This window comes from Puma concolor, chromosome D4 (assembly GCF_028749965.1).
Source record: "Puma concolor isolate L17-30 chromosome D4, mPumCon1.1.hap2, whole genome shotgun sequence".
NCBI lineage: Eukaryota > Metazoa > Chordata > Mammalia > Carnivora > Felidae > Puma > Puma concolor.
In genome coordinates this window covers 70,334,385-70,359,078 of record NC_141679.1, presented here as the reverse complement: position 1 = coordinate 70,359,078, position 24,694 = coordinate 70,334,385, and the positions used below count along the sequence as shown (strand labels likewise).

The window sequence follows — 24,694 nt, the reverse complement described above, 5'->3', positions numbered from 1 at the left end:
GCTGCCCAGTTTTTCCAATGTCATTTATTGAAGAGTTTGTCCTTTTCCCATTATATACCTTGTCTTTCTTTCTTTTTTTTTTTAATAACAAAAAATATTTTACAGAAGTTTCCAGACAAGCCATACAAAATGGTCACAAGTTTTTTTTTTGAAGGGAGGATTCTACACTTGACAGCAAAGCCACAGTGTTATTAGTGAGGGCTGTGGTGTTTGTTTAATGTTACCATTTTGGTTCAAGCAGTCAAGCTTGTCCATCTCCCACGTCTAAATAAAGTTAGACTTGGCTAGAGAGCATATCCTAAAGAACTGGTTAGCTGCTTTTAACTAAATGCAATTAGATCACCATATAAAAGGGGGGAAAGGAGCCCATAAGATTAAAATAAAACTACCTATCCCCCTCAAAAAAATATTAAAGAAAAACACCCGTACCCTTGCAGTTAGCTCTGACAACTACCTTCATTCACAGTGCTTTATACTTAATCCATAGTGGAGGAAATGAATAAAAGCAGAGAGGGGCCACAGCAATACTGATGGTACCTCTAGCCTTTGCTTATGCTTTACAACAGTGAATCAGGACAAGACATAGATTTGCTATTGTGCATTAATCACCAAAGGACTGAAATGTCTGAACTTTTATTCTGTATAAGACTGTATCCATTAAATGCAAACAGAAAAGGAATAAGTCTTGTCAGATTAGGAGAAGCGATGCACACTTCCTGATCAGATCGATATTAAATATTATTTATAGCATGTAGCCTAGTCCATGCTCTGTTTCTATGGCTTGGGCTTTGTTGGTCTTCCACTGCTCCGCTGCATCATTTGCTAATGGATCATCTGGATTGGGAGCACTTAACAAAGCCTGGATCCATAGCAGAACTGTGTGGATCTGCAGTGCTGAGGACCATTTATCCTTCAAGATATCTTAAACATATTCTTCCCAACTAGTCTCCATTAGGATGATAAATTTTGGTCCTGAAATGTACTTTAGGGGCTGCTGTCAGGTATTCTTTTGGAAGGAGTAGTTTAAATTTAAAAGTCCTTCCCTCAAAGGAGGAATCCTGGGGGCCAGCAGTGACCGCATGAAAATAATGGGCGTTGCTCTCTTCTGGTTCTGTTTTAATGTCAGGAACTGGTTCTGCCAGCAAGAGCTGGGCTTTTTTTGATAAATTCTTCAGGGCAGCCCGGCCATCTAGTCAAATCCTGAGTTCTGCTTCTGGTCTTGACTCTGGTTTCCTATACTTTGTCTTTTAGCCACAATCTTTGATGCTATCTTTCTGACATTTCATATATGCTTTTTAATTTTCATGGTTGAAAACACAATTAACTAGCCAAATGTACCACTATGGCTAAAGACATGACAGATTTAGCACCCCTAATAAGTGCCCTCATTTCTCTCAAAATATTGTTTGTAAATCCCACAGTTTTTAACAACAGTGTTAATATTTTCATTTTTTCCCATTGTCCATTTTTCAAAACCTTAAGGGTAAAGAAAACAATGCTTCTTAAAAATTTTAACTTTGGATTTTTAACATTTTTTTCAAATGAAACCTTATGTACATGCCCAATCAGTAAAGCAGAGCAGTGCAGCAATGCTGTAGTTGGAACAGTGGATGTATGTGTGTTGGGGGGATCCCGAAGGCAGTGCAGGGGCCCTGATGGGAGCAGAGAGATTGCTACCAGCTCAACATGTAAAGAAATCACTAAGTCACTGGAATAAACTATTCATGCAAGGCACAGACCCTTCTTTAGGACAGAGAAGGTGATGCTGCTGAAATCGTTGTTGGCTTACAGGTGGTGCCACCATGATGTTGTTGAGCTGATATACAGTAGCCTGAAATTGGTTTTTGAAAGCTGGTTTATGATTGTCAGAGTGAAATATACAAATGTGGGGGTTGGCTTGATTGGTCCTTGCTGGATTCTTGAATCCCACACTGGACAGTCCCGGAGGGAGGCTTGTTGTGTTTTTCCCTATGAAAACATGCCTGTAATTTGAGGGTGCAGGAGGAAAACTACAGATAGAGACAATTTACTCCATGCTCAATAACCTGGTTTTATTCCCTCACTGTCTAATTCCCCAAAGATCACAGATGATTTTTCTGGCCAAGTTTTTCTCATAAACCAAGACAGTGATGTATGAGACACTTGCTACATACATAAAAACAGACTGCAAAGCTCTTGAACACCCTGCTTCCCTGCTCCCTACTCCCTGATCCTACTTGGCATGTTTGGCATCATGATGGGGCAAGAACAGCTCCAGCATCTCAGATGGGCATGAGTGACACTATGTCAATGACTATTTTATTACTGGAGAAGAAGTTCCCACTTTTCCAAACAAGATCTGGTTTCAGTGAGAGGGCAGAAGCTAAGATTCCTGTGCAAGTGAATGGTTAATCAAATTGTCCTATGAATGAAAGCAGATAAACAGATGATCAGACCTCATCCTTCTCCCCATTGCACTTCTTTGGCCCTGCAAAATGGCATTTAGTTCTCAAAGTATGTGAAAAAAAAATGGGATGGGGCATGTCAGGTTTAGATTATTTACCCTATGATTTTTGCCATACTGAATACTTTAAACGACTAACCTCACTGAATCCCCATAGTATTTCTGGGAGGTGGGATATATTTTTCCATTCAAATATGAGATGTCCTAGGCTCAGAGAGGTAGACCATTTGCTGAAAGTCACACAGCCAGTAACAAGGCATTGCTCTAAAATCCATTTGTTTACGTAACACTAGGAAAATACCCTCAGCATTTGAATGAGTAATTTCTACTTGGGATCCCTATATCCTCTTGTACACAATAGAATATAATACACATTATGACTTGTGTTATGCACCTGTCTGTCTTCCTCAGTTTATGTAGGTTCCTTGAGGCTGGGGACTGAGGCAAATACTTTTGGTTCTCTCCTTTCCTCCTCTTTGCCAGTAGAACTTATCTCTTTGCCCAGAATATAGTCACATGACCACATTTAGCTGCAAGGAAGGCTGGGAAATGTAGTCTTTAAGTGGGTCATTTCTGCCCTTAATAAAAATTGAGTTCTATTGGTAAGAAAGGAGGGGAATTTGGATATGGGATAGGAAGATTTTCTGTATAGAGTTCTTTTTATAAACGAATATTTTAAAATACCTTTAGGAAGGGCACATTTTCTAGCCTACTTTCTACTCCTGTTTCTCTTTAACTTGACCTAATACACACATATGTTACTTGTAGGCATTGGATTTAGAACCTGCAGAAACCTCTGTGGAGGCAGCACTCTCCCTTATTCTCCCGACAATTCCTCTCTGAGGTCAGGAGTGGGGTTTACTCACTCTGTACCTGGAAGGGGATCCCAACCACTGGTCAAGATCTGGAAATGCAGCTCTAATCCCTGGAAAGTGGTCCCCTCAAATCTCTGTTTGCCTCCTCCTTGCTTTTAAAAGCATTTCTCCTGTCTTACCAAGTTCTTCTCATATGTTCAAAACACAATTCAATGTGATTTTCACCTCATTTGCAGGAAAAGGGCCATTGAGAAGGGTGAAAGAAGAGGTGCTTGCTACAGCTATTGCATTTTCCTGGAAACTATAACTAATCTAACGTTGTAGTTCTTCAAGTGCATCAAACACCTATGGACATGGTCCTGCTGTCTTACTTGGCTGCTAGTGCTAGAGCAAATACAGTTGGGGGCTTACTGTTTTTTCCATTCCCTTCAGAAGGAACTGACTTGGGTTTTTGTTTTGTTTTGTTTTGTTTTTGTTTGTTTGTTTTTTAGGTGTTGTGGTTATTGGTACCTGTGATATGATTAGCCCATTTGGAGAAAAGATCCACAGACTCTGAGCCAGTGGTTAGAAAAACAAAGCGCGCATTGATTTATTTAAAAATTTCCAGAAGTTTCTTTGATTCTTGGGAAGGCTTTGAAGGAATTGGTGAAATTTCAGGCAACTTCCAAAGACTTCTCTAGTTGTTTTCCACAGGAAATGTAAAAGCACACATTTAATTTTAGTTCATTTGGAAGTATTTCGGGAAAACACATAGAATGTAGAAATAGGGAGAAATGTATAAATAAATAACTTTTTTTTAATATCAGGAAATGAGTCATTTCATATTGTTTTACTAAAACCCGGTTAATACTAATCATGCTTACCATTAGTTATTTGAAGTTCAACTGACTTTTGGCATGCAGGATTGCCTGGTAAGCTGGCTCTGTAGGGCAGAGCTATGACATTGGACTTATTGTAGTTATTTTAATAACCAGCACATATGTGTAGAATTGAACTGATACCAGTAGTAGGAAGTTTTATTAATGTACCTAATTGATTCATGTCTTAAAGCTTTGATGAGAACCTTATAAACTTTCGGCCATTCTGAGGGATAAATCAATCTCCAAGTTAATTAACTAGCCTCACGTTTCATTTATTCAGTTCTAATTGTTTATGAACTTTGTGCATATGGTTTTGCTCTGAATGAGAGAATCAGTGCCCATAAATAAGTGAAAATATTTGACTTCTCTGTACTCTGTTTATGTGTCTGTATCATGTATATTATAGCAGGAACCAGGGTTAACAAATTATTTTAACACAAGAGAATTGTAATCAGGAACTTTCTACGTAAATAAGGATGTAAGCAGTTCTCCACGGTGACAGAAAAATAGAAATTTGAATTGATTGGCAAAATAGGTAATTTCCATTAGGTCAGTCTTATAGCCAATGGGGAATCTTTTGACTGTCCAATTAAAAATATCAGCAATTAGGGGCATCTTGTAGAAGCTTGTCTTATGTATTTTTTATTAGTAGCTGTGAAATAATAGAAAAAATATGTTAAATCAAACCTGTTTAATTTCCCGAATGATAAGTGCACTAGGAGTATCTTTGTTTCTAATATTTGGTCTTTGACCCTGATTCCTGACACAGAGCCCCTAAATCCCTTATAGTTTCCTGGGTAAGAGCAGTATTTTTTGTTTTAAAGAGATGACTCTCAGTGGGCTCCTGGATGGGTTCTGGTTGCCAGAAAGACCAAGCCATGGTTAGATGCTTGGAATTTTCAGCTCCGCCCTCTATTTTCCAGAGAGGGGAAAGTGACTGAACATGAAGTTAATGATTAGTTATACTTATGTGATGAAGTCTCCATAAAAACACAGAAGTATGGGGTTTGGAGAACTTCCAGATTAGTGAACATATCTACATATCGAGGGTCCCACACCCAACTCCATGGGGACAGAAGTCCCCAAATCTGCCCCTAAGTATCTCTTCATCTGGCTGTTCATCTGTATTCTTTATTATATCTTTTATTATGTAGTAAGCTGGTGTTTCCCTGAGTCCTGTGAACTGTTGTAGCAAATAATTGAACCTGAGGAATGGGTAGTAGGGACCTTCCATTTAGAGCCCATTGGTCAGAAGCACAGGTAACAAACTGGGCTTCCTATTGACATCTGAAGTGGTGGTGGTGGTGGTTGGGGGACAGTCTTGTGGAGCTGAGCCCTTAATCTGTGGGATCTGACACTATCTCTCCAGGTAGATTGTGTCAGAATTGAGTTAAATTGTAGGACGCCCAACTGGTGTCAGAGAGCTGATTGGTGTGGGGCAAAAGCCATACACACCTGGCGGCAGACGTATTCTGAGTGTGGCTGTAGTGTGAGAGTACAGGAGACACACGCGAGGAGTGTAGGTGTTCTTTATCGTAGCCAGTGGAGATATAGCCAGATTTGCCACATACTAGAAAAGCTTCTTTGTTAAAGTATAACTACATATAGAAAAACATAAAAATCATGAGTGTATAGCTCAAAATTTTATAAATGGAATCTACTCATGTAATGAGTACTCAGATTAAGAAACAGAATGTGACCAGTGTCCTAGAAAATTCTTTCATGCTTTCTTGCAGGCTGCCACCCTTTTTTGTTTGTTTGTTTGTTTGTTTTTAATTTTATTTCTTTTCTTTTTTTATTTTTAAGTTTATTTATTTTGAGAGGGGGAGGGTGCAGATAGGGAAAGAAAGAGAACCCCAAGCAGGCTTCACACTGTCAGCACGGAGCCCAACATGGGGCTTGAACTCATGAACTGTGAGATCATGCATAACCTGAGTCAAAGTCAGTAGTCAGATGCTTAACTGACACAGCCACCTAGGTGCCCTTGTTTTTTATTTTTTGGTAGACACACAAGCACACGTTTTTCTAAGGCACAGAAAGAAGGAAATTCCTTTTTGTTTCCATCTATTCTTACTACCATCTAAAAATAAATGAGATCTGACATTTCTGATGAGCCCCCAGAGGTACAGATGTAGCTGGTTAGTGGGCCACACTTGGAGTGGCAAGGATCTAGAGCTGCAAGGTCCAATAAGATGGCCATGAGCTGTGTGTGGCTATTGAGCACATGAAATGTGGCTAGTTCAAGTTGCAATTGCTGTAACAGAGAAAGAAGAACGAGAAAATGGAGGGGAGACTTTCCTGCTCCCATTCCCTGTGTGAAGTACCCTGAAGCAAAAGAACTAAAAGTACCTACACCACACTGCATCACTCTGTGCTAACTTCACAAGGACATGTACCACCTCTGTTTCAGTGCATGAGTGTGATTCCAGCACCTGGCCTGATGCCTGACATGTGAAAGTTCTTCATAGATGTTTGTTGAATGAATGTATTAAAGAATGGAAGAACAAATCTATGAAAAAACAGTGGTGGTAACAGGGACCCCAAGATAGAGGAGAAATTCACAACAAACTCTGTATACAACTGCTTGACCTTCTCCATGTAATTTGGTAGTTGAGCTCCATGGAATAAGACCCAGTCATCTTTGAACCCCTCATAATGCCTTGCCTATCTTAGGGGGAGCTCAAACTATAAAGAAAAATAAGTGAATTCTACGGAAGGCAGAGCCGTTCCTTGAATTATTCTCAAGATAATAATATTGATAATTGTTTAAAAATAGTTTTGTATTTCTCTTAAAATTATTTTAAAAGGTTTTTTTTTTTAATTTTCTAACTTAATTTTCACAACTTCCACTGAGGTAAGGATATTTTCACCACTGTATACACGAGGTGTGAGTATACATAGCTTAGGGAGATCACACGTCCTGCAGGGGGTCCCAGGACTCAGGAGTTTCAGGGCAGGGTCTTTGCTGCTCCACTAGGAATAGAAGAAATGGATGATCCTTCACTGACCAGAGTGTAAAGTGTTCTCAAAGACCTTGAGAATCCTTGGTTTCTGTGACTCACAAAAGGAGACATCTTCATTCTTTATTCAGAAACATTCCAAGTATGCAGATAATTCACAACAGGGCTGGGGGAGAATTGCTATCCATTTAATCATGTATTCATTCTTTCTTGATTACTCTTTGCCAGGCACTGTTATAAACAATAGGGATACAGCATGGAACAAGACAGATATTGTCCTTGATCTCTCTTGGTGCTTATATTCTAGAGAAGGAGACAGAAAATCAATAAGTAAACATAAACATAGACAAGTTAATTTGAGATAATCATAGTATCATGAAGACAATAAATAAGGCTAACATGAGAGTCAGAGGGTGGGGAGCATGGGATGGTCAGGGAAGGCTTCTCAGAAGAGGTGACTTATTTTGTAAAATAAACTTTCATTGAAGTATAACATACATGCAAAAATATGTACACGTCAACGTGGACACCTTGATGAAATTCTGCACAGGGAACACAACCTGTTAACTAACACTCAGGCCAAGAAATAGAACATTGCCAATATCCTAGGAGTACCTTCATTCCTTCATGTGGTGACTTTTGAGTTGAGACCTGCGTGCTAAATAGGCGGCTGTGCAAAGATATAGGTTCAGAGTGTTCTCATAAAAGAGGAGAACAATTGAGAAGGCAAGAAGAACTTGGCATGTTTGAGCAGCAGAAAGAAGGCCAGTTTGTACCAGTTTGTTGATTTAGCACAGCAATATTTGAGCTGTTTGTAATATGACTCTCCGCTTGGGATGGGAAATGAAGCCACACTTTGATTATAACTGCTGTCCAAGCCCCATCTATCAGTAAGTTGGGCTCTTAGGATCCCAAAGTAACTTGGAGCAGAGTCTTAGCAGGAAAATCTTTGGATATTTTATTGATTACATAGTGTTCATCACATCCAAGGAGGGCACTTATCCTAGTCCAAGCCCAACTCAGATATAGGGACTTTCACAAATATTTTATAACCTCACACACTACAATAATTCTCCTAGGTTTTTTTTTCAATTCCATCAACCTCCCTCCTTTCACCATGGCAACCCATTAAACAAGAGTTCCTCCTGTTATCTTGTCCAGGGCCCTGGTCTTGACATTTTATATTCCAGGATTTCATCATGACGATGTGCTTGAAAAATCCCAAGTTACCTAAACATTTGAATATAGGATGGGTTGATTTCTGAGAAGGGATGTAGGGAAATAACAGAGATAGTGGGGGTTACTTACATAACCGGAAACAGTAGGAACATTGGGGAAGTTGTTACACAAACATCTGCCCTTCAAAGCTGTTATGTACAGAGGCGATACGTCAGATTGTTTTCTTCCCACCCTTGTGAAGTTTTCTGCTTTAACATTAGACTGTCCCACAAGTATTAATATTTTCTTGTATGAACACTCATTCAGAACTTGACAAATGAGCCTTACTTTGGTGAGGTCGTCATGCCTTCACACTGGTTTGCAAATTAACCTAATTTGGCCCCCCCACTGCCTGTGCAGAGGCTCCATCTGGGCCTTGCCACCCTTTAGGGTATGTTTCTGATGAGTTCACAGTATATGCACTGCTTTCAGTGTTCATGCTGTGCTACCACGGCAGACTCTGCAGGGTGTGAGCATTCCTGTGGTGGACACCTCTGCTATAAGGGAGGCACTGCCAGGGACACCATTCTGTGCCAGTGTGTAGATGTCTGTGGCTTTTCCTGCAGTTCTTTCCTGGCTGCTGCCCCCAGCCCTCAGTTGCCAGCAGTGTATGGAGGAGGACTGGCTTCTTTACTTCTGTTCCGCTCTGTTAGAGGGTCCCCAAGCAGAGGTGCCTGAGCTCCAAGGTGCTTGTTTATTTACAGCCTTTTGCTTGACAGAAGAGTCTGACACGATCCCACTGGGCTGAGTCAAGAGACAAATTAGAAGGACAGATACCTGGCTGAGGTCAGTATTTTCCCATCCTTAGGAGTTTCCTACAACTTAACAGGATTTTTCTTCCCTTAGGATATGTTCATGGGGTACCTGGGGTGCCAGTCAGTTGAGTGTCTGACGTTTGATCTCAGCTCAGATCTTGATCTCAGGGTTGTGAGTTCAAGCCCTGTGTTGGGCTCCATGATGGGCGTGAAGCCTACTTAAAATATGTTCCTTCTGAGGAAGCTCCTTAGCCTATCTCCATGCAGATAGCTGTCAGCCACTTCCCATTTGCCAGCTGTGTCCAGACATCCTGATTCTCCAGACTGGATACAGCAGTAGGTCTTTCTCAGGGTGGCTCTGTAGCTTACTGATGGTTCACCATACATGCCCAGGAAGGCCTGAATCTTTCAGCCTTGAGCTGGGAGCCCCTAATCCTTGTAAAGAATGTTCAATGCTTTTTTTTTTTTCTTTTTTTTTCAATCAACAAAACCCTGATCCTTGTTTTGACAAGTTGTGTCCCAACAAGAAAAGATCATTCTTGCAGTCAAACCACCTTAACATGTAAATTTCATGGGAAGTTGGATCATTTCTTTAGCTCAATCTTTGTGAGGAGAATGAGGAAAGGCAGTGGGCTCCTAACTTATCTCTCAGACCAGAATCTCACCCCTGTAATTTATCTGCTTGCATGGGGCCATTTGAGTAATCTTTCTAAAGTACTGAGTCATACCTCTTTTTTTTTTTTTTAACGTTTATTTTTTGAGACAGAGAGAGACAGAGCATGAGTTGGGGAGGGGCAGAGAGAGAGGGAGACACAGAATCGGAAGCAGGCTCCAGGCTCCGAGCCATCAGCCCAGAGCCCGACGCGGGGTTCAAACTCACAGACCACGAGATCGTGACCTGAGTTGAAGTCGGACGCTTAACCAACTGAGCCACCCAGGCGCCCCCGTACCTCTGTTTTTAAAACTTGTGCTGCTTGCCCATCACTTAAAGGCCAATTCCCTTTCTGATCTTTCTTGATCCGGTGGCTACCTCACTTTTCTTGCCTCTACTTTCCCTACTTCCCTCTGTGTGCCATACTCCCTGTCACATCAGTCTACTCCAAGCCTGTACCTTTCCTCATGCTGTTCCCTTTGTCTGGTATGCTGCCCTCTAATCTGCGTTTACTACCTGGGAAACTACTCAGCCTTTAGACCCAGCTCACATGTCCTCCTCTAAGCAGCCCTTCCCTCCTGATATCTTAAGTTGTCTCCTTACTTCAGGGAAGGCCTCCCCAGCAGGATGAGCCAGAAGGACTGACTCACAGTGTTGAAGCAGAGTTCAAGTTCTACTTAGTGGTTGGTTGTTCCTGGTGTGCCTCTCTATGGGGCATAGATTTTCTCCCTGATTGTGTTTATGAAATGCACTTTCTCTCCTTATTTGGCTTCTGGGGACAGTGTGCCATCCATTAGTGTGTAAGGGAGTTGCCTCTTCGTGCGAGATCATCAGCTCCTTTAATCCTGCTTTGTAACTAACTGGATTATGTCTGACTTTACCATGTGCCTGGAGGCTTCCTATGGGTCTCATTTCAAAATAACAGAGAAATGTCATACTAACCACCCCTCCCAGCCCCCCTCAGCAACATATTTGTTTTTTAAAACAGTTTAAGAGAATAATATTCAGGGAAGAAACAGGAGCAAGAGGGGGAAATAACCCAAAACAGCCTCGCAAATTAATAAGACAGCTAATGCACTAAGTATATCCAAGGACTCTCAGCTCCTCTAGGAGGTCTACGGGAGAACAAAAAAGGGGTTAGTTAGTGCCTGAACTGACTGGGCAGATGAAACTATTGGGTTGCCAGTGGGGAGGATCTGTTGTCAACAGGACCTTTTAATCAAAACCCAAATCACTGCTAATTAACTAGGTATTAAAGCAACAAGAGGCAGATACTGAGGGGGTGGGCAGTAGGGCCGGGATCGGCGTGGTATAGGTGAAGGGTGGGAGGATTGAGTGGAAACTCAGAGCTGAGGCCATTTGAATGAGCCAGATTCTCTGGTCTGTGCTATTCATATCACTCCTCTGTTCAAAAACCTGCAATGCTACCTTTTTATAGCCACTTCCCTCCCAACCATCCCTACCCCCTGACAACCAACCACTATCCATCTCTATCATTTTGTCATTTCAAGAATGTTGTGTAAATGGAACTGTATCATCTGTAACCATTTTGAGGTAGGCTTTTCACTGAGCATAATTTTCTGTGTATCAATAGTTTATCCCTTTTTACTGCTGAGTAGTGTCCAATGGTATACATGTACCACTGTTCGTTTAACCATTCCACAAAAGGACAGTACAGGGGATTCTTGTGGTGGGAGTTAGTTTGTATCTTGACTGTGGTGGTAGCCACATGAATATACACGTGTGATAAAATTGCACAGAGCTAAACATGTACACATGAGTGCGTGCACGTGCTGAAATTTGGATAGGTGGGTGGATCATGTCAATGCTAACTTCTTAATTGTGACTCTGTGCTATAGGTCGAGAGTTGTGAACATTGGGGGAAACTGGATGAAGGATATATTGGATTTATATATATTGTTTCTTACAACTACATATGAATCTATAGTTATCTCTAAAAAACAAAAAACAAACACAAAACAATTGGTGGCACTGTCTGTGGAACAAAGGATAAACCCTTTGGTCTGTCATTCAAGGCCCTTCCATGCTCTGGCTCCATGCTCCCCTGCCTTCAGTCTTCTCTCACCACTTCAGCAAGGCTGACCTGTTCAACATTTCCCATACCAGTCACTTTTCTTTAAAGTAAAATTTTGTTTCTTTTAAAAATGTTTATTTATTTGAGAGAGAGAATATATGTGAGTGGGGGAGGGGCAGAGAGAGCAGGAGAAAGAATCCCAGGCAGGATCCAGCTTGGAGCCCGATGTGGGACTAGATCTCAGGAAATGTGAGATCATGACCTGAATGTAAATCAAGAGTCAGACACTTAACCGACTGAGCCACCCAGGAACCCAAAACTTTTCTTTTTAATTGAAGTGTAACATTCAAATGGAAAAGGGGTCAAATCACAAAGGTACAGCTTAATGAATTTTTAAATGTTTTTTTTTTTTAAATTTTTTTTTTTTAACGTTTATTTATTTTTGAGACAGGCAAAGCATGAACGGGGGAGGGTCAGAGAGAGAGGGAGACACAGAATCTGAAACAGGCTCCAGGCTCTGAGCTGTCAGCACAGAGCCCGATGTGGGGCTCGAACTCATGGACCACGAGATCATGACCTGAGCCAAAGTTGGACACTCAACCGACTGAGCCACCCAGGCACCCCTACAGCTTAATGAAGTTTTATAACATGAAGCCACTCATATAACCAGAACTAGATCAAGCAGTAAAACATCAGCAGGATTCCAGAAGCCTCCCTCCTCCTCCTCCTGTTCATTTAGTACCCTCCAAAGGATAATTGCTATCTGGTTTCTATCCCCTTGTTTTTTCCTGTTTTTAAACTTCAAATAAATGAATTCATAGATTCATCTTAACTAGCTTCTTTTGTTCAACATTTTGATTAGATTTATTCATATTGCAGGTAGCCGTGTATTGCTGTACTAATGTGTGAAAAAACTGTAATTATACCATTTATACATGGTACTATTGATGATTATTGGGTTGTTTATGGTTTTGTTTATTTCAAATAGGTCTGCCATGAATGCTCTTTTATATGCCTTTTGGCTCACATCTGTACTCATTTCACTTAGATTACTACCTAGAAGTGGAGTTGCTGAGTCATAGGCTATACACATGTGTAGCTTTCGTTGGTACAGCCAAATCTGTTTCCAAAGTGGTTGCACCAGTTTACATCCTTCCCAGCAGCATAGGGGAGTTCCTGTTGTTCTGCCTCCTTGCCAGTTTTTGGCATCAGTTTAATTAATTGTAGTCATTCTGGTGGGGTGTGTAGTGGCAGCTCATCATTGAGGACTGGTTGCAAGAGAGTTTTCTGCTCTTTCCCCCAGCAGGAGAGTGCTGTTGCTTGTTACTCAGTGCAAGGGTTACCACTGGGATAGAGAGGTTTCCCACTTCTTCCCCAGAGGCAGATGACTGTGTTCCTATCCCTTCTGCAGACAGAGGATCTTAGCCCGTCTACTCCTTCCCTAGTGGTTTTGACTTCAAACAAAGCCTAGAAGGTTTTGACTTCTTATGAGAGAAAGTTCTGGAAAATGGGCAGTGTTTCGTGCCTGCAGGCCAGTGAGGACTCTCTCTCAGCTGTCCTGCCTGCCTCAGTCTTTTTTCTGAGTACCTGGTAGAGATTGCGGAAAAGAGCTTGGGAACATGAATTTCTCTTGTGTCTGAGGTTCCCGTGGATTCTTAACTTCGTGCCAACGCACACTTTGCTCTTAAGAATTTTTTGCAGTGCTAGCTCTTTTCGTCTTACCCTCTTGCTCCAAAGAGGCTCTGGCAAAGGTGGAACAGTTCTTGCGTACTGTGTCTGTGTGGCAGGGCTTGTCATTCTTAGGAATCCTGATTGCCTTGTCATGGGCTCAAGGGGAGTTATGATTTTATAGATTGTTTGGTTTTCTCTCATTGTTGGGATAGGAGGTATGTTCTCTCGTGGCTTTCTACCTCACTGTGGGTTTTAATTTGAACTTCTTTCATGACTAATGAGTTTGAGCTTTTTTTTTTTTTTTTTTTTTTTTTTGCAGAGCCAGCTGAATCTTTCTTTAAGAAAAGACACTTGAATTGACTTTTAGTTAGGGCCATGGGCAAGAGAAGATACCCAGGCAGTAGATTACTCCTAAGGGTAGAATGAGGACTGGGGCTGAGCCTCAGGTGGGTCTCCTGTTCCCAGTCACTCCCCTGCACATTTCCCCCAAAGGCTCTCCTGTGGCAGCCACAGGGGAAGGGTGACTGGGGGAGGGGGAACATCAGTGACTGCTCACTTGGATAAGACATCAGGTGACTTAGACACCAGCTTCCCATTCCAGGTCTCGATCTTCTTCCCAACCATGGCTTTGGAGTAGCTGAGCAGCGGAAGGAGCTGGAGTCCCTGCCAGAGCTGAGGCTGGACTGGAAGGAGCTCAGGCTATAGTTGAGGCCAGGGCTCGTGAGTCTATGGGGATAGACTGAGCTCAGCCTACCTGAGTATCTGCTCGTCATCTTTGTATGGATCCTCATGTTCTGCATCTCAGATTCCATCCAGCTCTCCTCACCCTCAAGCAGATCTTGATGTTCAGGGACAGCTTGATGTTCATGAGCTCCTGGTACTCATGCAGTACCTGGATCCTGTCCATACCATGTCCTTCTTGGCTTGCTGCAGGGCAGCCTCCAGCTCAGCCAGCTTGGCATTGGTGTCCTTAATGACAAGCTACCCGCACTGCTCAGCCTCAGTGATGGAGGCCTTCAGGGAAGCCCTTTTTGGCCTTTGAGGGTCTAGATCTAAGCATGGAATTGTCTGATGTTCCGATTCATCTCAGAAATCTCCATCTTTGTACGATAGGGGTTATTCCCGTGCTTCCCAGCCAGTGTCTGCAGTTCCTTGTACTTGACCTGGTACGTGGTCTCAGCCTTCGCCTGGCTATGGTTAGTAATCTCCTTGTACTGGGCCTTGACCTCCGTGTTGACGCCTTCTGGTCCAGGGAGTGGCTGTTTCCCATGAAGAGGACCAGGGAGGTGTCAGAGATCTGCGACTGAGGCTCTTGGTTTTCTTCTTCATACAGCGGTCTTAGGGAGTCAATCTTGTTGGGGAGCCACTCCAGGTGGGACTCCAAATTTGCCTTATTCATGTAAGCTTCATCCCCAGCCTTTTTGACAAGGACAAATTCATTCTCCATCTCTGCAAGCTCTTTTATCTCTCTTTGATCTCTTCCTTATGCTTATTCGTGACGTCCTCCACCAGCCCCTGAATGTTGCCAGGCTCTGTCTCCAGCTTCAGCTTCTTCTGGACTACTGTGTTCAGCTGCTGCCCAAGGCTGTTGATGCAGCTCTTGAACATGTTGTTCATGTTGCTCTGAGCCATTTTCTGGTCCTGTGAGAGACTCCACTTGGTCTCCGTAATCTGGTTCTGCTGCTCTAGGTTCTACACTTTGTTGATAAAGGAATTGTTTTGTGAAGTTGTTATTTTGGCTCTTGATCTGCTCTTTATCCTGAGTGGGCATGGCCTGGGTGTTGGAGTCTACTCCCAGCTTAAATGGGCTCAGCAGGCTCTGTTTTACTGAGACAGCTGTGATGTTCTATATACCCGTGGCCCTGCTATAGCCCCTGACCACACTCATACTGATGCCCACCTGTGGGAGGGCTGAGGAACCGATGTGGGTGTCAGGCACACTTGTGTATGAACAGCAGCTGAAGGCCCAGGGGCCAGAGGTGGACACCTTGTAGGACTTATGGGTCACCCTGATGGACACAATGGAGGCTGCAGTGGAGGTAGGTAGGCTGAACCAGACAGAGACTTTGAGGAAACACTGAGAAGCTGTTTCTAGGTGTGGGACCTTGAATACCTTTTAATATAACAACCATGTTTTGCATTTACCTGCTCCATTGCCTTTGTCTGAAATGCTTTTTCCTTTTATGCTCTGCCTGTTTCTTCAAGGGTCTCTTCTAGGGTCCCTTTGTCCATGCAACTATCTCTAACCATGACTGTCTTCATTCACCTCCCCTATCAGACCTTGCTTTCTCCACCCCTCCATTTACCCAGTATTTTGTGCTGTTTGAATTAGGGAACTGGGATTTGGGGAAAGATACCACTTTTTTCTGGTTTCTATTAGTTTTCCTTATGACCAGCTAGGAGAAGCAGAGCAGGAGGGTGAGAGGTAGTATACGTGCTCAGGGTGGATTTTCCTGGGACTTGGAGAGAGGAATAGGTCACAGAAACAATTTCTTCTAAAACTGTTAAGGCTACACTTCATTTCCCCAAAGGAAGAGTTTACAGTCAGGGAATTTGTAGCAGGGTCATCTCATAAATGCCCTGAAGGCATCCTCCTGGTTTGGGTTGTGTTTTGTTCCTTGCCAGGCACTTTTCCTGGTTAATTGAGCCCAAATTGCTGAAAACAAACTTTCTCGGGGTTATCCTCATACTGCTGGGTATCAGCTTTCCCTAAAACCAAAATTGCTGCTTAGTCTAGACCTGCACGTTTATTGTTCTATTTTAAGAGAAGCCCCAAATCCGCACCAGAATAGCAGAGGTGGCTGCTCTACACAAAACTGCCTTTCTTTATGGCATTTGCTTGTCTCCCTCACAGCCATGAACCCTTTGTATGCTGTCTGTGCCCGGCAACTTCTGGGCAGACCTCAGCTGCTTTGTTACTGTCTGGGGCAGCAGCAAAGCCAGAAATAGTGTTTTCAAAGTGAGAGAAGAGAAAAATAGGATACGTCTCAGTCACAGAAAAGCAAGCCTGAATTCTGAGGGTGGTCATAAAAGACCACCTGTTAATTAAGCCATGACCAGACATACCTATCTTTCTTTTCCTCTGACTCCGTGGACTGCATTTTTCCTTTACATTTTGCTTCTCTGTCAGCATTTCTGGGTGAATTGGTGAAGCACATCAGTTTTCCATGATTCTTTTTTTTTTTTTTTTAACATTTATTCATTTTTGAAAGTGAGAGAGACAGAGCATGAGCAGGGGAGGGGCAGAGAGAGAGGGAGACAGAGAATCCGAAGCAGGCTCCAGGCTCCGAGCTGTCAGCACAGAGCCCGACGAGGGGCTCGAACTCACGGACCGCGAGATCATGACCTGATCTCGAAGTCGGATGCTTAACCGACTGAGCCACCCAGGCGCCCCAGTTTTCTATGATTCTTTCCTGTAGTGACCTCAAGGCAGTGGTGTGCTGGTAAACGTTTACTGACCAGCTCTCTGGGAAGAGGAGCCCTGATTTGCAGTGTTTACCCATTTCTGTAGTATAGATACTTTCACCACAGCTGATTAAAAAGATTTTTTAAAATGTTTATTTTTGAGAGAGAGAGAGAGAGAGAGAGAGAACACAAGTGGGGGACGGACAGAGAGAGAGGGAGATGCAGAATCCAAAGCAGGCTCCAAGCTCTGAGCTGTCAGCACAGAGCCCGATGTGGGGCTCAAACTCACAAACCGTGAGATCATGACCTGACCCGAAGTGGGACGCCCAGCTGACTGAGCCACCCAGCTGTCCCATCATCATAGCTCATTTTAAGCTACTAATGTGAGATCACTGAAAATGGAGTTGGACAGAGACATGCAATAGCACACAATTATATAGCGTCTCCACCATATGAGCGAAATAGGTGTAAGTAACCTCAAGATCATAGATCAGTGATTGGCAAGTGATGGCCTGTAGGCCACATCTGACACATGGCCTGTTATTGTGCAGCCTGTGAGCTAAGATTGGTTTTTAATTTTTTAAAGCATTGTTAAAAAAAACAATATATGACAGAGACTATCTGTGACTCTCACAACCTAAAGTATTTAGTATTTGTCCCTTTGCAGAAAAAGTTTACTGGCTCCAGCATAGATAACAGTAAAATTTGAATTTTTTTACTGTTGGGCTTTAATATTATTTATTTAACTGTTAATGTATATTATTTAATTTTTTATAACAGCCATGTTTAACAAGCCACAAAGTTCCTCCAAATTGAATAGTTGGTTCTCATGATCTGGTAGGAGCTGACATTAGCACACCACTGCCTGAAGGGTCATTGCTTTAAGGACCTTAAGAGTTCTTTAGTCCAATATCTTCACATTATAGATGGGGAAACTGAGACCCAAAGAGGAGAATGATTTACTCAAGATCACTTGGCAAATTAGTGGCTGAGCCAGGTTTTCTACCCGCTAGTTTTGTTGTGTTTGGTCATTTGATGCTGTCTAACAAATACCCGTGGTCTCTTTTTTATTGCTTTTACCTCTTAACTCCCTGATTTCCCCTGAAGTCTGAGCTGGCACTTGGCACCCTATGGTATGCCCCAACACCGCACAGCCTGGGCTAACACGTGGAAGCACTGTCACATTGACTTAACTGTGACCCTGTTCACATTTACTGACTTACTCCTTTTTCTGTTGACTTTGAAGATATTCTTTTTCTGTCCTCTAGATTGTTGCCCTGGGTTTTTTCTCAGCTCCTGACTTTTTACCCAGTCTTGGTTTCTTCTGACAGGATAGTGTTCTTGCATCAGCCTCCTTGACCATCACCTCCCCTTTGGGGTTTGCACTGAGCACTCTTCTGCTAAATCCTTGTTCTCATCAGACTGGTACCCTGTTTTTTGTGAGAGAACCTGATTTTTTTCTGAGGTCCTATGGGTGGGGAGGGGAGAACAGAGGAAGCTGGGTTGAGAAAGAGGAAAATGCTGGTATCAGGGGTGTGTGACTAGGGTTGCATCTCCTGTGAATTGTTGAATGAGGAGAAGGATCCAGGCTGGAGACAGAGAGGGAGAGGTACAGAGAGGAAAAGAGAGAAGAGAGGGAGAGGGAGGAGAGAAGAGAAGCAAGGAGCAGAAATAAGCTCCGGGTTCCATGGCTTCCATAGTCCCATGAGGCTGGGGTGCTTTGGAAGTGTCACTAGTAATCTTATAATCAACTCCCACATACTTTGAGCTAGTCTAAGTGGATTCTTGCTCCTTGTGACCAAAATTCTTGCTCCTTTTTAAAAATTTTTAAAATTTTTAAATTAAAAAAAATTTTTTTTTAAAAATTTATTGTCAAATTAGTTTCCATACAACACCCAATCCTTATCCCAACAGGTGCCCTCCTCAATACCCATCACCCACCCTCCCCTCCCTCCCACCCCCCATCAACTCCTTGTGACCAAAATGGTCTCCAGTTAAAACACTGGAAGTCTCAGAATGTTTACGGACTGGGAATAGCCGAGGCCCTGAGAGCAAATGACCCTGTGAATAAGCAGGCACCTTTCCATAGGAGTCCCCTGTCTGTCCAGAAGCTATGGCAGGGTTCCAGTTGCTTTCCGCTGTTTTCACCCTCCTTTTCCCAGAGTGGTTGAATGCCAAAGGATTGTTTATAGCACCATTAATGTGGTCGAAGGCAGCGGCAACTACAGCCTGATTTTGATATATGCTAAGGTTCCAAAAGAAAGCGATAAATTATAAAAGATCTTCTATGAGTGTGAAAGTAAAAAAAAAAAAAATCTTAGTTTGAAGAAACTTTTCATTTTATGTTTGTTTCTATGAAGCAAAATTACCTGTTTATTGTTAATCAACAACACCTGTGAAGAAAAAAACACCTGTAAAGAAAAAAAAATATATAGTCAAAATTGTATTTCCCTGTAAATAATACTTTCACTTTGACTTTCTGCCTGTCCATCTTTACATAGGCAAACTTTTGCACAGTTGTGTGCAAAATGATACACACATTTTTCAGTTATGGAAAGTTTCTATGTTTCTATAATCTGTGGCATTTTTCATTTCTCATGGTTGAGTGATAGTGTTTCTAGTGGACTTGCCACAGTTTGCTTAATTTATTCTATAATTGGATGTTTAGATTGTTTCCAATTTTTGCTCTCATTTTCAATAATTCAGTGAACATTTTTTTATATTTGATTTTATAATCAAAATGCAAAATTCCTCAGCAAAAATCCCCAGAGTGGGATTACTGGGTGATGTGGGAAGGCTAGCTCCGGAAGAAACACTGGGTTTAGAGTCAGAGACCTAGGATTGATCTTTGATCTACTACCAGTGTGATCTTGTGCAAATTACTGCATGTCAATGATCTACAGTTTTCTCACCTGTAAACTTGACTCATACTAATTCATACCTCATAGGATTTTGAGGAGCATTGATGAGATAATCATAAGTATTAGCACATAGCATACTTAGATGAGTTAGTTGAAAGAGGATAGACATTTTTATTCTTTTTGTTCCATATCACCAAGTTCTTTTTCAGAAGATAGAATCATCAGTGACAATGAGTATATGCAGATTTGAGGGCAAACTTACCAGAATTGAATTTTATGATTTTAAAGGTCAATATAATAGACCTAATATATTAAAAGATACTGAGGGATATTCTGAAGTGTGCAAAAGAAATGCTTAGATACTAAAAAGTAAAATAAATAAATTACCACAGTACGCAAAGCACAGCACGGTATGAAATGATAGAACTAAGAGAAAGGATCAAAGAGACTGAGGTGGGGAGGGAGCTGTGGCAGAGGAAGTCAGTACTTTTCTGATGCATCTCTGACCTTTGCCAGGTCTGCTTATGGGTGGGCCCTGCTCAATAGTTCCCTTTCCTCTAAATGAGCAGTGCACAGTTCTCTCCCTGCACCCTGGCAGATGCTCCCCAACTCCATTCTTCTCTGCCCTCCACCCTTAGGGGAGCAGATGTAGCGCGGGGAGGGAACAATGCCTACATTGTAAGCCCAGCTCTCACACACAACTCCGTGCCTCCCTCCCCACCACAGAGGCTGCTGCCCATGCTGCCAGAGCCTTCAGCCCACTCCTGTGCCCACTCAGACTCCTTCCTGCCAGACCCCAGGGGGCAGACAATGCCTACTTGTACTCAGGCCCTGGTTTCCTTCTTGCAAGGAAGCCGACCTCCCTTTGCAGAATAGCCTTTGGCTCATCTGTGACTTAGGATGGCAGGGTTCTCTCTCTACAGCTGAGTCCTTGGCACTGGAAGAAGGGACAGTCCCCTAAATTCCAAGGGATCTGGAGGAAATGACTTGAGTCTATTCCTTCTTCTTGTGAGACTTAAGTGGTCTGGACTGTTAAATGAAGCGGAAGCATCAGAACAACTATGGTGAGCCCCATGATTCACAACTGTTCTTCTGGAAAAGTCCATAGTCTCTATAGCATGGTCCTTTTTGAGCACCCATGCTGTGGGCTGAAAAAAAACAACTCTGCATCAGGCAGATTTAAAATCCAGTACAAAAACTTTCTGATGTGGGTAGTAGATTTCTTCTCCTTTAATGGTGCTTGATATTCTATAAAGCTCTTTCTCATCTATTTTCTTTGAGGGAGGTGGGAGTATAAACAGGGAAACTGAGGCCCAGGGATGGAGAGTAGTTAATAAGTTTGGAACTGGGACTTTGGGATCTAGGTTATTAGTCTCCTGGGCAAAATTGTGTTATTTCTGCCACACCATACTGAGCCTCATGAAGAGCATGGAGAGGGCAGGAAATGAGCAACCTCAGGGATGCAGAAGAGGATCCCAGGGGATAAGCCTGGAGGGACTTTGCGAACAGCAGAGCTGCCCTGGGAGGAGCTTACTGAGTAGAAGCAATACAGGACTCTGAGATTTCTTCTCAGTTGGGTTTTCACCAGAGCTCCTTTATGGTTTCCTGCAGTCACCTCTCTCCCCAGGGATCTTTGGCCTATGGACTGAGGGCAGCTGCTCAAAACTGGATTGTAATGGCTGGAGGATCTCCGATCGCTTAGATTAGAGGTCGATAGTCTATATTTTTCCCTTCTAATTGACCCTCAGTGTTTCTCCCTTCTCACCAAGTGTGATCATTTTATTTATTTATTTAAAAAAAATTTTTTTTTTCAACGTTTATTTATTTTTGGGACAGAGAGAGACAGAGCATGAACGGGGGAGGGGCAGAGAGAGAGGGAGACACAGAATCGGAAACAGGCTCCAGGCTCTGAGCCATCAGCCCAGAGCCTGACGCGGGGCTCGAACTCCCGGACCGCAAGATCGTGACCTGGCTGAAGTCGGACGCTTAACCGACTGCGCCACCCAGGCGCCCCATGTGTGATCATTTTAAAAGGAAAGTCCCCCTGCTCAATAATTTTCCATGGCTTCCCATTCCCTCAGGAAAAGTACAATCCCTGCAAGATGACATACAAGGTCTTTGTGGGCTTGTGCTGGACCCTAGCCCCTGATCCTCCTCCCCACTACTTTTTCTCTGACTCCCACCCTGGCCCTATGCTCCCTTTTTACAAAACTTTGGTGAGTTTCCTAAAGGGAATATGCTGTTTTATGCTTCCATGCTTTTTTCCATGCTGTGCTCTCTGCCTGGAATGCTTTTCTTATTTTGAAAAAAAAAAAAAATTAATTTATTAAAAAATTTTTTTTTATTTGAGAGAGATGGGAGTGGGGGGGAGAGCAAGCACTGGGGAGAGGGGCAGAGGGAGGGAATCCCAAGCAGGCTCCATGCTCAATACGGAGCTGCTATAAACATTGGGGTGCATGTGTCCCTTCAAATAAGCATACCTGTGTCCCTTGGATAAATACCTAGTAATGCAATTGTGGGGTCGTAGGGTAGTTACATTTTTCATTTTTTGAGGAACCTCCATACTGTTTTCCAGAGTGGCTGCACCAGTTTGCATTCCCACCAGCGGTGCAAAAGAGATTCTCTCTCTCCACATCCTCGCCAACATCTGTTGTTGCCTGAGTTGCTAATGTTAGCCATTCTGACAGGTGTGAGGTGGTATCTCATTGTGGTTTTGATGTGTATTTCCCTGATGATGAGTGATGTGGAGCATGTTTTCATGTGTCAGTTGGCCATCTGGATGTCTTCTTTGGAGAAGTGTCTATGCATGTCTTTTGCCCATTTCTTCACTGGATTATTTGTTTTTTGGGTGTTGAGTTTGATAAGTTCTTTATAGATTTTGGATACTAGCCCTTTATCTGATATGTCATTTGCAAATATCTTCTCCCATTCTGTTGGTTGCCTTTTAGTTTTGCTGATTGTTTCCTTCGCTGTGCAGAAGCTTTTTATTTTGATGAGGTCCCAGTAGTTCATTTTTGCTTTTGTTTCCCTTGCCTCTGGAGACGTGTTGAGTAAGAAGTTGCTGCGGCCAAGATCAAAGAGGTTTTTGCCTGCTTTCTACTCGAGGATTTTGATGGCTCCCAGCCTTACATTGGGGTCTTTCATCCATTTTGAGTTTATGTTTGTGTATGGTGTAAGAAAGTGGTCCAGGTTCATTCTTCTAAATGTCGCTGTCCAGTTTTCCCAGCACCACTTGCTGAAGAGACTGTCTTTATTCCACTGGATATTCTTTCCTGCTTTGTCAAAGATTCGTTGGCCATACATTTGTGGGTCCATTTCTGGGCTCTCTATTCTGCTCCATTGATCTGAGTGTCTGTTTTTGTGCCATCTCCTTTTGCATTCTGAGTTGGATCTTTATGATGGTGGCCCCTGGCTCCCACTGGTCTCACTGTCCATGTCACTAGAGTCACACTGGGTGCTCTCAGTTCCTGAAAGATTTATTCCTGCTTTAAGAACTTCACAATATTATTTCTTTTGTGTAGAGTGCTACTCCCTCAGTTTTGACATGCATGAGCCAGCCTGACTCTTTGTCAGCCCACCTAGCCTATGAGATGGGAAACCTTGGATTCTGGTGTATGAACTCTTTGAGCCATGTGATTGCTTACTGCTAATAAGGCTTACACGTGTGTGCCCGTGGGGTGGTCACCATGCTTTAAAAGAGTGAAGAAAAGAGAAACAAAGCATTCTGGTGTCTTGAGGAGGTATAGCAGAGGAAAGAAAAGGAAGGAAGGAAGGTAGGAATTAATCAGTCAGACTCTTATCAGATCTAAGTCCAAATTCTGGCCTCTCACTCATTAGGTGTGGGATTTTGGACAAGTTACTTAGTCTCTCTAACCTTAGTTTTCTCATTTGTAAACTGGGGTTAATAATGGTTTTTGTCTCTTATAGTTTTAGTGTGTATAATGAAGTTTAGCACAGTGTATGCTGCATAAGTCCTCAACTTCATTTATAATTCATTTATTAGAAAACACAGTGTGTGTGAATATATAAGCATTTATTCAAAATCACTTCAAAATCTCTTTTCTCCCTGCTTCTTCCTTTATCTCTTCTCTCCCTTCCTCTGCCCCTCTGTTTTGTCTTTTTCCTTTCCTTCCTCCTCCCTTCCTCCATTCCTCCTCCCTCCCTCCCTCCCTCCCTCCCTTCCTACCTTCTTTTTCCTTCCTTTCATAAACTTTGTTGGATGCCTACTGTGTGCCAGGCACTATCCCAGAGTCTGGGAAAAGACTTTGGTGAGAAGAATGTGTGTTTTGTTTTCTTACCCACATCCCTGAGTGAACTTTGAATTTGTCTATATGACTTAGTCTCAAATGACAGGCCCAGCAAATCTAAAGAGGTTAGGGGTGGTGGGGTGTGGATAAAAAGGTTCTGGGGATGAAAAGGTTTCATCTGGGTCTCTCATCTGGTCATCCCCAGATCTCTACTCTCCGCCCAGTGCCCAGCAGGGAAGTCTCCACTTGTGATATGAAAATGCCCTTTCAACAGCACCAGTGTGGAAGCTCAGATGTTTGTAACAGTTGCTTAATTTCAGGAACAGAGATCTATTTTGCCAACTTATGCTCCCACCGGGCCTCTCTCTGCACAGTGTGAACTTGGAATGAAATCCAAACCATGAAGTCTTAAACTCTTGAAACTTAGCAGGGGGAAACAAAAGGGAGGGGATGGTGATTTCCAGGTTCAAAGAAAAAAGCTTCACCAGGCTCATGGATGAAGGAGTTGACCTAAAATATAATCATCCAGAAATAATATTCTGAAGATTTCCTTTACTAGAATCAGAGACCTATTGGTAAAACTTTCTTTGTAACTGAGAGATATAGAAAGGTAATGTGGGGGAATAGTTCTCCTTTCCAGAGCATTCAATCAAGAGTTGTTTTGTGATGTCACCTGCTCAAAGAAAATGTTTTCTTTTTTTGGCTAGGAAAGATCATCTGTGATCTTTAAAACGTAAGCAATATAACTGGGGATTCAAACTTACAAATCCAT

General features: G+C 42.6%; 2 pseudogenes; both read right to left on the bottom strand.

The window, feature by feature from the left end:
- Positions 1–731: 731 nt before the first annotated feature.
- Positions 732–1,189, bottom strand: LOC112848840 (ubiquitin-conjugating enzyme E2 N pseudogene; annotated as a pseudogene).
- Positions 1,190–13,961: 12,772 nt separating this feature from the next.
- The window catches only part of LOC112851086 (keratin, type II cytoskeletal 8-like), a 200,313-nt pseudogene continuing 189,580 nt past the window's right edge, over positions 13,962–24,694 (bottom strand).